The 12208-nt window shown below is 42.8% G+C and overlaps 1 protein-coding gene across 6 annotated transcripts in view; it reads left to right on the top strand.

Annotated features, from left to right (window-relative positions):
• Positions 1-12208, top strand: part of TEAD1 (TEA domain transcription factor 1) — a 335258-nt gene that overhangs the window by 78010 nt on the left and 245040 nt on the right. Inside the window, exon 1 of one of the 6 annotated variants that reach the window (XM_056802054.1) lies at positions 7311-7634. The exons of the other annotated variants lie outside the window; for them this stretch is intronic. The gene's annotated coding sequence lies outside the window, so the exon portion shown is untranslated. Of the gene's footprint in view, positions 1-7310; positions 7635-12208 lie in introns of those variants that run through there. 6 annotated transcript variants of the gene reach the window in all.

The following is a 12208-nucleotide window of genomic DNA, read 5'->3' as shown; positions in this document are numbered from 1 at the left end:
TTTCTCTTCCCAGTGCCTAGTATGTTATCTTGCACATAGTAGGTTCTTAATAGGCATTCACTGAATTGATGTTAATAGAAACAGCTTCCAGAGCAAGAAATGTGATTATGCTGGTGTTCTTTGTCTTTGTCGTTCCACCTGTGGAATAATGGTTTCGATTCCAGGTTTACATTTTTGGAGCTACAGTGACTAGCTGTATTATGTCCAGATGAGGTGACTCCAACCCAGGTCAAAGGAGAGAAGTTGAAGTTTACTCAGGTGAAAAGGAAACTTGAATGTTGGCAGAAGGACCCGATAGCTGTCTTCAAACATCGTAAGGGCTGTCATGTCATGGATTTGGGTCAAATGGGCCCATCGAAACCAACAACTATGAATATTGGATAGGGCTTTGGAGTGCTGGCACAGCTAAGGAAGGACTCCTGTCTCCCAAATTCTAGGTAACCTAAGAAGGATTTGAGGGAGAGGCTGTCTGTCTGGCTTGATCAGTATTAGGCCATCAAGCAGAAGATCCCCATCCCAAATGTCTGAAAATGTAGATAGTTCAAAACTTTCAGGGGGCTTTATCCTGTGTAATAGCAGAGACAATAGGGGGAAGTTGGGAGGAAGCAGATTTCAACTCGGTAAGAAAGAACTTCCTCTAGTAGTAAAACTATCCCCAAATGGATTGAATAGCTTCATGAAGGTTGTTGATTTGACATAAGGTAGTGAGGTCTCTATCACTGGAGGTAGTCAAGCAGAAGACAATACAATAAGAATCTGTCAAGAGACGCTATATAGGGCGGGTTCTTTCACCATTAGGGAATAGACTAAAGTTTGGAGCTTCCTTCCAACTCTCAGGTTATAGGATTCTGTTAGTTAATCCAAGCTCTGCACCTCTGTTTCTTCTCAAGGGTTGAGTAAGATTGAAGAAAGGACAATAATTCCAGTAAGACTCGGTAATTTACGTTGAATAAAAAGGAGAAGAAATAGGAATCCAGCTGAAAGAACAGAGAATGATATGGGCTTAGAGGAGCATTTTTCAGTGTCCACCAGACACAGCCCCCTCCCTCGGTGTCCTGGTGGACATCGAGATTTAATGTGAAATGTCTGGAAAGAACATTTCCTGATTTTAGCTGCAAGAAGAGTTGCTCGAAGAATTTTTAATACCACGATTTCCCAGTAAGTACCTGTGAAGAAAAAAAAATATCCTCATGGCCGATTAAGTGAAAGAATGAATTGCTGCGACTTCAGATTGGGATTTGGAAAGGAGAGGAGGTTCCCAGCAGGCATTCTCAGGTGACTGGGAAAGAAATCCAGCCTGTTTGAGTGAAATGTAGAACTAGAGTTATGAATGCTTTACGAATGCAGACATCAGCACCAAGGCCTGATTCTTTCTCATTCTGACTCCCTGAGATGATCCTGGACAGAAGGATCTTCTCTAGGCACACCTCTTGGGCTTGGACTGTTTTATAGTTTCCTCAACACAAGCAACCACCCCATTTCTAAACTATTTTTCCCGGAGTTTTGGAGGGGAAACTGTTGCCCAATCAAGCCCCAAACAGTTGCTGAATAAAGCCACAGACTGCCCCTTCTAAAAAATTCTGGGCTACTTAGGGTTCCAGCTAACTTCAGGACCTGTGGAGGTAGAAGAGCTATGGAATTCTAGATGCTCAGTTGTGAGACATTAATAAATAGATTTAAAAGAAGAAGTAGAGTCAGGTTCTGATCTTTGGATTTCTATGGAGATCTGGTTGAGAGGCATGGTATAGTGGGAAGCGTGCTGCTTTTATAATTAGAAAGACCTGAGTTCAAAATCTGACTATCACTTATGAACTCTGTGACCATGGGGCAGCCATTTTACATCCTCAGTAACATGAAAATAATATGTAGGCAGCATGATGGATAGAGTTGATCTGGGAGTCAAGGAAGACCTGGATTTTAAGTCATTCCTCAGGTGCTTATGAGTTCTGTGACCCTAGGCAAGTCATTTAACAACTTCACTGCCTCAGTTTCTTCCTTTGTAAAATGGACATAATAATGGCACTTACCTCATGAGATTTTTGTGAATATCAAATGAAGTACCACAGCTGAAATGCTTTTGCAAAGCCTAAATTGCTATCTATATAAATGCTATCATCTTCATCCATCCCTACTTCACAAGCTAGTTTGGCTCATATGGGATAGTATAATGTTAGTAGCTGCATTGATGAGAATTGCTTGCACACTTCAGTCTCGGTGAGAATGGATTTTTCAGAAATCCCCTTGCTCCCAGTAAGGCTGCCCTATTAGGGAATGCTGAATGCTTGCTGAAATCCATGGAAGCTTTAGAAATTTGAGCTTTCCTTTGTGTTTCACTTTCTCTTTAGAAAGCCTTTGGGGTTTTGCTGGATATTTATTTGTTTTGTTGGTATCCTGTTCAAGAGAGTTTTATGGGAATTATGAGAGAGAGAGACAGAGAGAGAGAGAGACAGAGAGAGAGAGAGAGACAGAGAGAGAGACAGAGACAGAGAGAGAGAGAGAGAGAGAGAGAGACAGAGAGAGACAGAGACAGAGACAGAGAGAGACAGAGACAGAGACAGAGAGACAGACAGAGAGACAGAGACAGAGAGAGAGGGGGGGACTAAGGAAGCTTTTGGCATCTGACATCAGGATTCTTAACTCTAAGGGTCCATGCAAAGGGGTTGGGTTTTCTCAGCTCTGTAACCCTTCCCACTTCCAGCAATATCAGGGAAGATGGGGGTGAGCCAAGTTTACATTGTTGCCAGGGCCAGGAGTTAGGAGACGTTCTTGTCCCAGTGTTCTATTTTATTATGGGAAAATCCATGCATAGAGAAGAAAATACAAAAGCTAAGGATCCAGCATCTTGACGTGAACTGATCGAGGCAACATTTTATAACAGGGCTCTATGTGTGACGAGGGATTGCTGTCATTTTCTGCTTGTTGGAAAGGCTGTCTGAATTCTGACCTCCTCTGGTTGATACACTGGATACTACCAGATACACTGGATAAAAGATAAATGTGTCTTTGTAACTTTTAAAGTCTTACCCAGTTTGATCTTTACTCGTAACTCTTTCCAACCACTTTGGACATTATTCCTCCTTCCACAATTTACAATCCATAAAAACGGATCTCACTCCAACTCTCATACAGAGACTCTCTCATCTCTCTGCCTTTGCACCGACTCTCCCATGCCTGGAATACTCTATCTCCATGCTCCTTTCTCATTGAGCCTTTCTCGTTCTTTAATAGAAAACTCCAGCAGTCTCCCCCCTGCCCTCCCTTCCCTTCCCTTCTGTCTTAGAATGGATATTATGTATTGGTGCTATGGCAGAAGAGCAGTAAGGGCAATTGGTGTTAAGTGACTTGCCCAGAGTCACAGGGGTAGAAATTATCTGAGGTCACACTTGAACCCAGAACCTCCAATCTCCAGACCTGGCCCTTTATTCACTGAGCCACCTAGCTGCCACCTGCTATATATAATTTTGTGTGGTAGCTGTGTTAGAATACAAACTCTTTGGGAGAAAAGATTGTTCCCTTCTTGGTATTTGTATCTTCAACTCCTTTCAGCATCTAGGCTTTGTAAGCATCTGGTAAAGACTTCTGATTGATTGATAGTCTTTTTCCAGGAAGGAGCCTTCACCCCCTTTGTCTCTCTTTATTTTTGGATTTCTGATTGTCTGCTTGTTATCACTTTAATCAAAGGATGAATAATGGCAAGACACAAATGAAATTCAAAATCTATTTACCACGAATATGTTGTTTTTGATCAAAAAGTTAATTAGTTTACTAAAAGGTGGGCCGATAAATATGAGTCCTTTGAGGTCAGAATGTTCTTGACTGATCTCATCATTCCAATAGATTGATTTTAGGTAGTGGGTGGCGAGGAAGTGTTGACCTAGAGCTTACCCCCTTCCGCCCTTCAGAACCTCATTTTAGAAAAAAAGTCATTTTATTGAAGATCTTTTGTTTTCGTATCACCATCCTTTCCAAAAATATCCCTTTCCTGCCCATCCTTAGAGAAATGTCCTTTGTAACAAAGATAAAAAGATAGAGGAGGGAGGGTAAAGGTTAGCAAAATGAGACAATATATGCAGTAGTGTTCTATGACCAAAGCTACCGAGGAAGAGACGGTGGTACCTTTTCTTCTGCTCTTCTCCTGGGTCAAGCTTGATCATTATAATTGCTCAGCATTCATTCAGTCCTTTTGGTTTGTGGCTGTTGTTTCTTTTACATGTGTGTTTTGCCCTTTGCTTTATTTTGTATCATACGCCTAGAAGTGTCATGTTATCTTAGAAGATGTTTCTTGTAACAGGAACTAGAAAGGGGTCCGCTAGCCTGAGTAGACAAAGGAATCATCCGCCTCAGCCTCATCCACAGGAGGTGATTTGCCTGGGCTATCTAGTTAGTTTATAGATGACCAAATCCAACCATAATCTCCACTTCCTATCCCCATGGAGTACCCTGCTCTTCTTCATCACCCCCATCCCCAGTCCAACAGAAATCACATCTACATTTCCAGTCTTCTCAGAACATCTCCCAACTCTATTATGTACCTGGGGGAATATTTAGAGAGGATTTATGCTCTCTTTGCTCCTCGATTGCTCTGATTGGCACGTTTAGAAATCAGCAGTCATGCTTCTCTCCAAAGGAAGCGGAATAAACCAAGTCAAATTCTACCCAACTTCTGGACTCAAAGGGTACCGAGAAGCCCGAATGGCCTGGACAGGCTTTATTTTATTTCTTTTGCATGTGCCCCTCTCTGTTGCTCTCTTCTCTCCTTGGTGACCTTGTGGGAAGGTTACCTCCCAGCCTGTCCAAAGCTCTGCTAATTTTAAACCTAGGCAGCGAGGAGGTAGTGCTCTCTAGCAACTTGACCCCCCTCCTTCTCCAGGAGATATGGCCAGGGAAAGGGGGCAGCTGTGACTGAGCTTTCCCCAACAAGATCAGAAGAGGATTGGAAAAGGAGGTCTTTAGGTGGAAGATCGGTGTTTCAAATATAACAGTCATTCAAGAGTAAACTGACATTTGGTGTTTTTTGTGCCTTTCACAGCAAGAACTTGTGACTGTAAAGACTAGTTAGAAAAGAAAGTTCCTCTGCAGTGGGATTCTGTTGGGTTTTAAATTTGGAATGGAAAGCTAACTTTTTTTTTCCTTTTACAACTCATACCTTCTGTCTTAAAGTCAATATTGAATATTGGTTCCAAGACAGAAGAGTGGTAAAGGCTAGGCAATGCAGGTTAAGTGACTTGCCCAAGGTCACACAGTTTAGATGTGCCTGGGGGTCAGATTTGAACCCAGGATCTCCTGTCTTTAGGCCTGGTACTCAATCTCCTGAACTACCTAGTTGCCCCTAGAAGAGCCCCTAGCTCTTCATTTAGAATTTACCGCTCTTCTGCCATAACATCAGTACTTAATATCAATTCTAAACGTCTCAGTTTACAAGAGTCTGAATTGGATCTTTGCTTTAAGTTTCAGCTATAAAAAAGTTTCAAATTAGGAAACAGGAAAACTCCCAGCCTGAGTACAGTCTTTTCAGCCCAAGATCTGATTGCTGCTAAAACTACCCTAAATGCAACAAGCAAACAAATATTCATTCATTTGGCTTTGGTGGAGTCCTGGCCACAGTGCCCAAGGACAGGACCTTTTCTGTTCAGAACATTGTAACTTAGCCATAACAAACTAGGTATTTTAAAATGAATATAAAACCAACAGACAAATAGCATGAAATTTTAGGAGCCTTCCTAACCAATATACCTTTTAGAATAGTGGGTTAGTCAATCGCTTGGAGGGCCAATTTTCTGTTGTATGTTCTTTGATTCCACTTAGTGGATCATAAATGGGCAATCAGTATTGGCCTTGACGTTGAGAATGTAATGTCCTTGTGAATTAGATCTGTCTGTAAAATGGGGATAACAATGCTTGTACTACCTCCTTCCCAGGATGCTTGGGAGGAAAAAAACGATTGCTCTAGAAATGAGAAGGGTTGCATTGGTGGCCAAGTCAATGAAAACCTCTTTCCCAGGTAGAAAATTATTATAATGGAAGGTCAACTTACTTTATCCTAGGGAAGGAGCCAGTCTGTAACCTGGAGGATTTTAGAACCAAAGACCTTAGACTGGAAAAGAGGTAATTAGTACATGGTGGCTAAAGTATTGTGCTTGGATCTGCCCAAGATGAAAGCACCGTCTGCAAGGAAGAATCAGGAGCCTGCTAGGCTGCCGGAGTCACAGAGAGACTCTGCTTGGTGTAGGCAGGCCCAGTGAGACCACATCAAGCAAACATGATTTCTCACATGTGAACTTTTGTTTCACTTTTAAAAGCGTGTTTAAAATATTTTTATTGGATTTTTTTTAAGGTTTCCTCATAGCTCAGTACATGTAATTATGTCTATTGTACTTGGACTCTGTTTTTCTGCCTGGTGTTTTGTCTAATGGGAAGAGATTTTTCTTTCTAAAAAAAACTTTCATTGAGAAAGCCCTATGCTTCTTAATTTCATTAATAGAACAGGCTTCCCTGCTTGAGAAACTGTATCTTAAGAGCCCGTATGCATTTGGAGGACTGCATTCACAGGCAGCCCAGGTTGTGTGCTAAAAAATACAGGAAAAAAAAAAAAGGACTCTGACACATAATGATATTATCAATAATAGCAATCAAAATTTAAATAATACTTTAAGTATTAAAAAAATAAAAAATCCAGGTTGTAGGTAGAAAGGCTGGATAGATCCCTGGGAAATGGCTGTCAGGAACCTGGGTGGACCTTGGCTATATCTTGACCTTTCCAGTAGACTTTTTCCTATTTTGTACTTCTTACTCCTCTCTGGTCTGGTTGCCTTAGAGGAGAGGCTCTTCATTTTTTTTTTTAAACCTTATTTTCTGTCCTAGTAGCAACTTGAAGACAGAAGAGGAAGGGCTAGGTAAACAGGGTTAAGTGACTTATCCAGGGTCACACCACTAGAAAGTGGTTGAGGTCAGATTTGAAGCAGGATTTCAATCCACTGTGGTACCCAGTTGCCCCTGGATTCTTCCTTTTTTTTTTTTAAGAAGATCTGAAAGTAGTTCTGTGTGTATTTTGTTTTGCTTTGTTCTTCCTTTAGTCCTGAACCCTTTCATAGAATCTTTTTTTTAAATGCATGAAATCCATAGAATTGCAAAGGAAGTCAATTATATTGAAATAAAGATATGATTACCCCCCCACCCCATCCAAGTTCCTTCCCATGTCCCCCACTGCACCCCTTTCCCCTGAAATCCATCCGAAGACCCCAGGTGAAGAACTGCTGCTCTCCATATGCAATCGTGCTTTCTCCCCCCATGTACAGTGAGTGAAAACGCACAGGCTGATGACAGGCCAGCAGTTATTTTTATGGTAACCCGACACCTCAGAAATGGGACTTCACTCACTCCCCAGGCCATGAGGAGGTGAGACAGGCTGTGGCATAAAAGGGGGTACTCCCTGCCCAGCATTGCTTTGGAAATGAGCTACCAGAGCAGCTAAGAGGGAGAGAAGCACGCACGGATGGACTTGGGGCAGCAGGATCCGTGTAGGCATTAGGACAGTTAGAGCCGAGTTATTTCAGTGGCTCAGCAGGCAGCCATCCCCACTTCCATGTAGGAGACCCAACGCGAGGCAAGCATTTAAAAAAAAAATCTTCAGACAAGTAGGTATCAAAAGGCCAGATGATCAGCCAGCCTGGGCTGGGTGTGACCAGGCTCCTTTGATTGCCTCCTAGGACAAGAGCCGAAAGCAGTTCTGGGTAGACTGTGTGCATTTTGTTTTCGTGTGTGTGTGTGTGTGTGTGTGTGTGTGTGTGTGTGTGTGTGTGTGTGTGCATAAGTACATTTCGCTTCTCCTTTTCCTGAAAACTGTTGTTTGTAAATTGTATTGTACTGTATTTTAAATGTATTTAGAGGAGTTGCTGTAAAGGGATCCTATGAAAATCCATTTTGCATAGTAAAGAAGCATCCTTCCCTCCCTCCACCCTCCTAATTTCGCTCTTCATTAAATCTGGATTTTCCTGTAAGGGGTTTGCTGAGCTCCGATTATAACTGGAGTGTCTTTAAGAACAGGAAGTTGACACCCAAGCAGTTGGGAGAGAGGAGGGCTTCTCAACCTTTTTTTTTTTTTGGCATCACAGACCCCTCTGTCAGTCTGGGGAAGCCTGTGGACCCCTTCTTGGAATAATGTTTTTAAACACATAAAATAAAATATGGAAAACTACCAAGTCTTGAAATATAATTATCAAGAGAATATTTTTTGTTGTTGTTTACAGACTCTAGGGTAAGAATCCATGGGACAGAGGAAAATTTGATTCCTTGCATGTTTGACTATTGCTAACTCGAAGGGGTTTCAGAATGAAAATGTTGAATATCCTGTATTTTTGCCACTTTAAAACCTTAAATATACATATACGCTCCCCCCACATACATATATGTATATACAGTATATCTGCTTAAAGGCAGGCAGCAGAGAGGTCTCTATTTCCCTTCAGGGATCTAGAAGCCAAACTTGGCTGGGAGCTAGAGACCCTCACTACAGATGGTGGCTTCTCCTTCCTGCCAGAGAAATGACCTTGCTAGGCTGGCCCAGTCCTCCTTACGCTATGCCAGTCTCAGGCCTTATCACTGAAAACAGCCTGGCTGGGTGGGTGCCTTCCTGGTGTCGAAGTGCTGGTGCTTTCCCAAGGGGGACTTTTCTGGCCCGTCAACAGGCAGTGATCTGAAATCTCTTGGACTCTTGAGTCAGGACCAACTTGGGGGGAAGATGACAAATCCTCGGGTACCAGGTGTTTGGTTAGTTTTGCTTCCTTCCAAATTGAAGAATATTCTACTAATCCCTTAGCTTAGTAGAATAGCTATAATTACATTTCTGTAAGGTTTCACAGCACTCTGTAAGGTACACTGCTGTAGGGTGGTACCCATTTTACAGATGAGGAAAAACAGATTTTAGAGAGGTGAAATGATTTACCCCAAGAAGTTTTAAATAGAGAATATGAGCTCGGCATTATGCCCACTATAGTGTACAATGCTATTTTTTTTTCTTATTTTTTTAAGAGTTAGAACAGGCTGTGGGGTCTGAGGCTACTGTTAAAGGTTCCCCATCTCCCTCCTCCCCATCTTCTCTTCCGGGTGTTTGTGTCTTTGTCCTGTTTGCCAAGTGGCCCTTAGTGAGTGACTACAGTAGAGCCTGCCCTCCCCTGCCCCCACCTCCCAGGGCTAAAGATAGTTCCCTCCATCATAGAAGACAGTGTGTGTATGTGTTGGGGGAGGGAGGGTTGGTGGCAATAATTCTACTTAGATTGTAAGTAGAGCTGGTCCCAAGTAGAATTCCATCAGAAAAGTACAAGTTTGCCTTCCCTCAATACCTGTCCCTTGACTCATAAGTCCATTTACTTGGAGGGATCACTGAGGTCTCTGCCAGCCTCTGTCTATCTTTCACTCCTCAGGATGCCTTGTGTTTATGCTTTTACTGGCTTCCCTGAAGAAGACACCCATCTTTCTGTGCCTCACTCCCTTCGTTATATCAGACGTAACTATGTAAAATAGTTATATGTCTATTGATTTTTTCTCACTGTCCAAAAATGTCCCTTTGCTTTCCCAGAAGTTATATTCTGCAGTATATTTGGGGAATTTGGGTCTCTTTGGGTCCTATTCCAGGACTGGCCAGCCCTAGCTGAAGGAAGAGACAATAAGGGACTTAGCAAAGTGAAAGTCTCTCTGGGAATGCCTTGGGGCATCTATCAAATGGCATCTTGTGTTGGTTTTTTGTTTGTTTGCTTGTTTTTCCAATTTGGGGGGGAATTAAATAAAACCAAACTGGAAGGGGTGTGGTGGCTCAGCCTTCCTTATTTCTTTAATAGAGCCTTCAGGCCTTAAGTGAGGTGTTGGTTCTGGGAATGAGCCAGGAAGAAAATCAAAACCTTCCTTGTCAGACTGGCTCTGCTGCTGTGCATTTGCCAGTGGATGGAGATGGAGAAATGTTGATTGACTTGGTCCATGGCTCTTTGCCTTTTTGCTTGTTTTCCTGCCTTGTTCATCCAAGGCCTGAGCATGGACATTTAGCTAGCAGCACATGCTCCCCGTGGCAGTGTGACCAGTGGTCAAAGTAGTGGCAGGACGGGGTGTAGGAAGGCTAAGGGAAGATGAGTTAGGCATGATCCAAACAGCCTTCCTTTCAGAGTTGGCCTGTTTGATGAGGTGACTCTCCACCTTTGGGAGTGCGTGGAGAAGATCTGGCCTCATAGTTTGCTTTTTGTTGCCTTATGGCAGCAGCTATAGCTGGTTCCCATTCCCACCTGCTCATCCCAGAAGTGGGGATCAAGCGCTCTCTTAGTGATTGTCCTGGCTCTAGCTCCTTCCACAGGGAAGGAAAAAGCAATGAATATTGTTTTCAGGAGAGGCATGAGTTGGGACAGCAAGGGGACTCAGTGGATAGAGCTCTAGGCCTAGACACAGGAAATCCTGGGTTCAGATATGACCTCAGATACTTCCTAGCTGTGTGACCCTGGGCAAGTCACTTACCCCAATTGTCTAGCCCTTACCACTCTTCTGCCTTGGAACCAAATCTTTGTATTGATTCTACGACAGAAGGTAAAGGTTTAAAAAAAAAAAGGAAAAGCATGAAGATCTGTTTGCTGAGCTTGAAGAGGTCAGATTATTATTTTTATCTCTCTGTTTCTCTATCCATCCATCCATCCATCCATCCATCCATCCATCCATCTATCCATCTATCACCAAATTAGATTTAGAATGGGAATGGGGAGTTGCAGGTCCCCCTTCTCATGTGAAATCCTGCCCAATTTAGATGTAGATTTAGAATTGGAAGAGAATCATCTAATCCAACGTTCTAGTTTTATGATGACCCTCATCTTGTTGCTGCTTATCACACATTAGCAGGAGAGAAAGGAAGGGAAAGGAATGAGCATTTAAGAGCCTTCTATGTGCCAGGCACTATACCAAGTGCTTTACAAATGTTAGCTCATTTTATCCTTCTAACAATCCTGGGAAGGAGTTGCTATTATTATCCCCATTTTAGAGTTGAGGAGGAGAAACTGAGACAGTTAAGTGATGTGCCTAGAGTCACACAAATATCTGGGACAGATTTGAACTCGGGTCTTCCTAACTTCAGGCCCAAAGCTATGTACTGTGCCATCCAGCTGCCTCTTTACATTATAATGGATCTCTCCTGTCTCTGCCTTTTTCCTGGCTGTCTCTTATACCTGGAATTCTGTCCCTCCCCACCTCTACCTCCTGACTTCTTCAAGACTCAACCCAAATAGCACCTTCTGTAAGAGGCATTTCCCAGTTGCTAATGCCAGTCCTCTGAGATCATCCCTCATTTCCCTGTATGGAGCTTGTTTGTATTTAGTCCTTGGCTTGTCTGTTTAGAGCTCCTTGACGTCAAGGGCTGTGCAACATTTGGCTTTCTTTGCATCTCCAGTGCTTAGCATAGAACCTGACACAAAGCAAATTTACTGACCATCTGGATGTTGAAACTAAGACAGGAAAAAAAATCTTAAGTGAATCACCCAAAGGTCACATGCGTAAGAAGAAACAGAGCTGGGATTTGAATGCAGGTTCCTTGACTCCCAGCCCAGGGCTCTTCCCACCGCAGCATGGCATCCTGCAGTTGGCTTGTGATTACTAAATGGTAGATTGCATTTCCCATTAGAAGGGTGGGGAACGTAGGCCATATGATGAAAGCTTGGTTGGGGAGTGGGGAGGGTCCATAGAAATTAGGAAATAAGCTTTGTAGCCCAACTTATGGCAAAAGGCCCAAGTCCAAAGACGGGCATATGTCAACATTAACCAGAATTTGGACGTAAGCCAACACACGTGGGATTTAACCCAGTAGTCCCAGCTACAGTGTGGGTTCATATTGCAATGAAGCTTTGATGAGTCCCACCTTCGGAGTAATGGAATCATGGGCCCAGGAATGGCAGGTGCTTTTATATCTGAATATCGAGCAGTGATCAGCTAGGTTTGCAAAGCTCATGTGTTGAAAACAACCCTGTGCTTTGGGAATGAAAATGTATTATTCTAATTTGATAGATGAGGAGACAAGTGCTCTGAGGGGGACTCTGGTTTGTTCGGGACTATACAGCTGATAGTTATTTGAGATGGGATTTGAACTCAAGTGATGGAAAATTATTTTAAAAATCTGCCTGAGTAAATCATGTTATCATAGATCTGGAGCTAGAAGGGAGCCCCTAGTGTTATATGTCAGGCTGGGATG

The sequence above is a fragment of the Monodelphis domestica genome, chromosome 6 (assembly GCF_027887165.1).
Source record: "Monodelphis domestica isolate mMonDom1 chromosome 6, mMonDom1.pri, whole genome shotgun sequence".
NCBI lineage: Eukaryota > Metazoa > Chordata > Mammalia > Didelphimorphia > Didelphidae > Monodelphis > Monodelphis domestica.
Note: the sequence above shows the minus strand (reverse complement) of the source record. Positions and strands in the feature narration are given on the sequence as shown.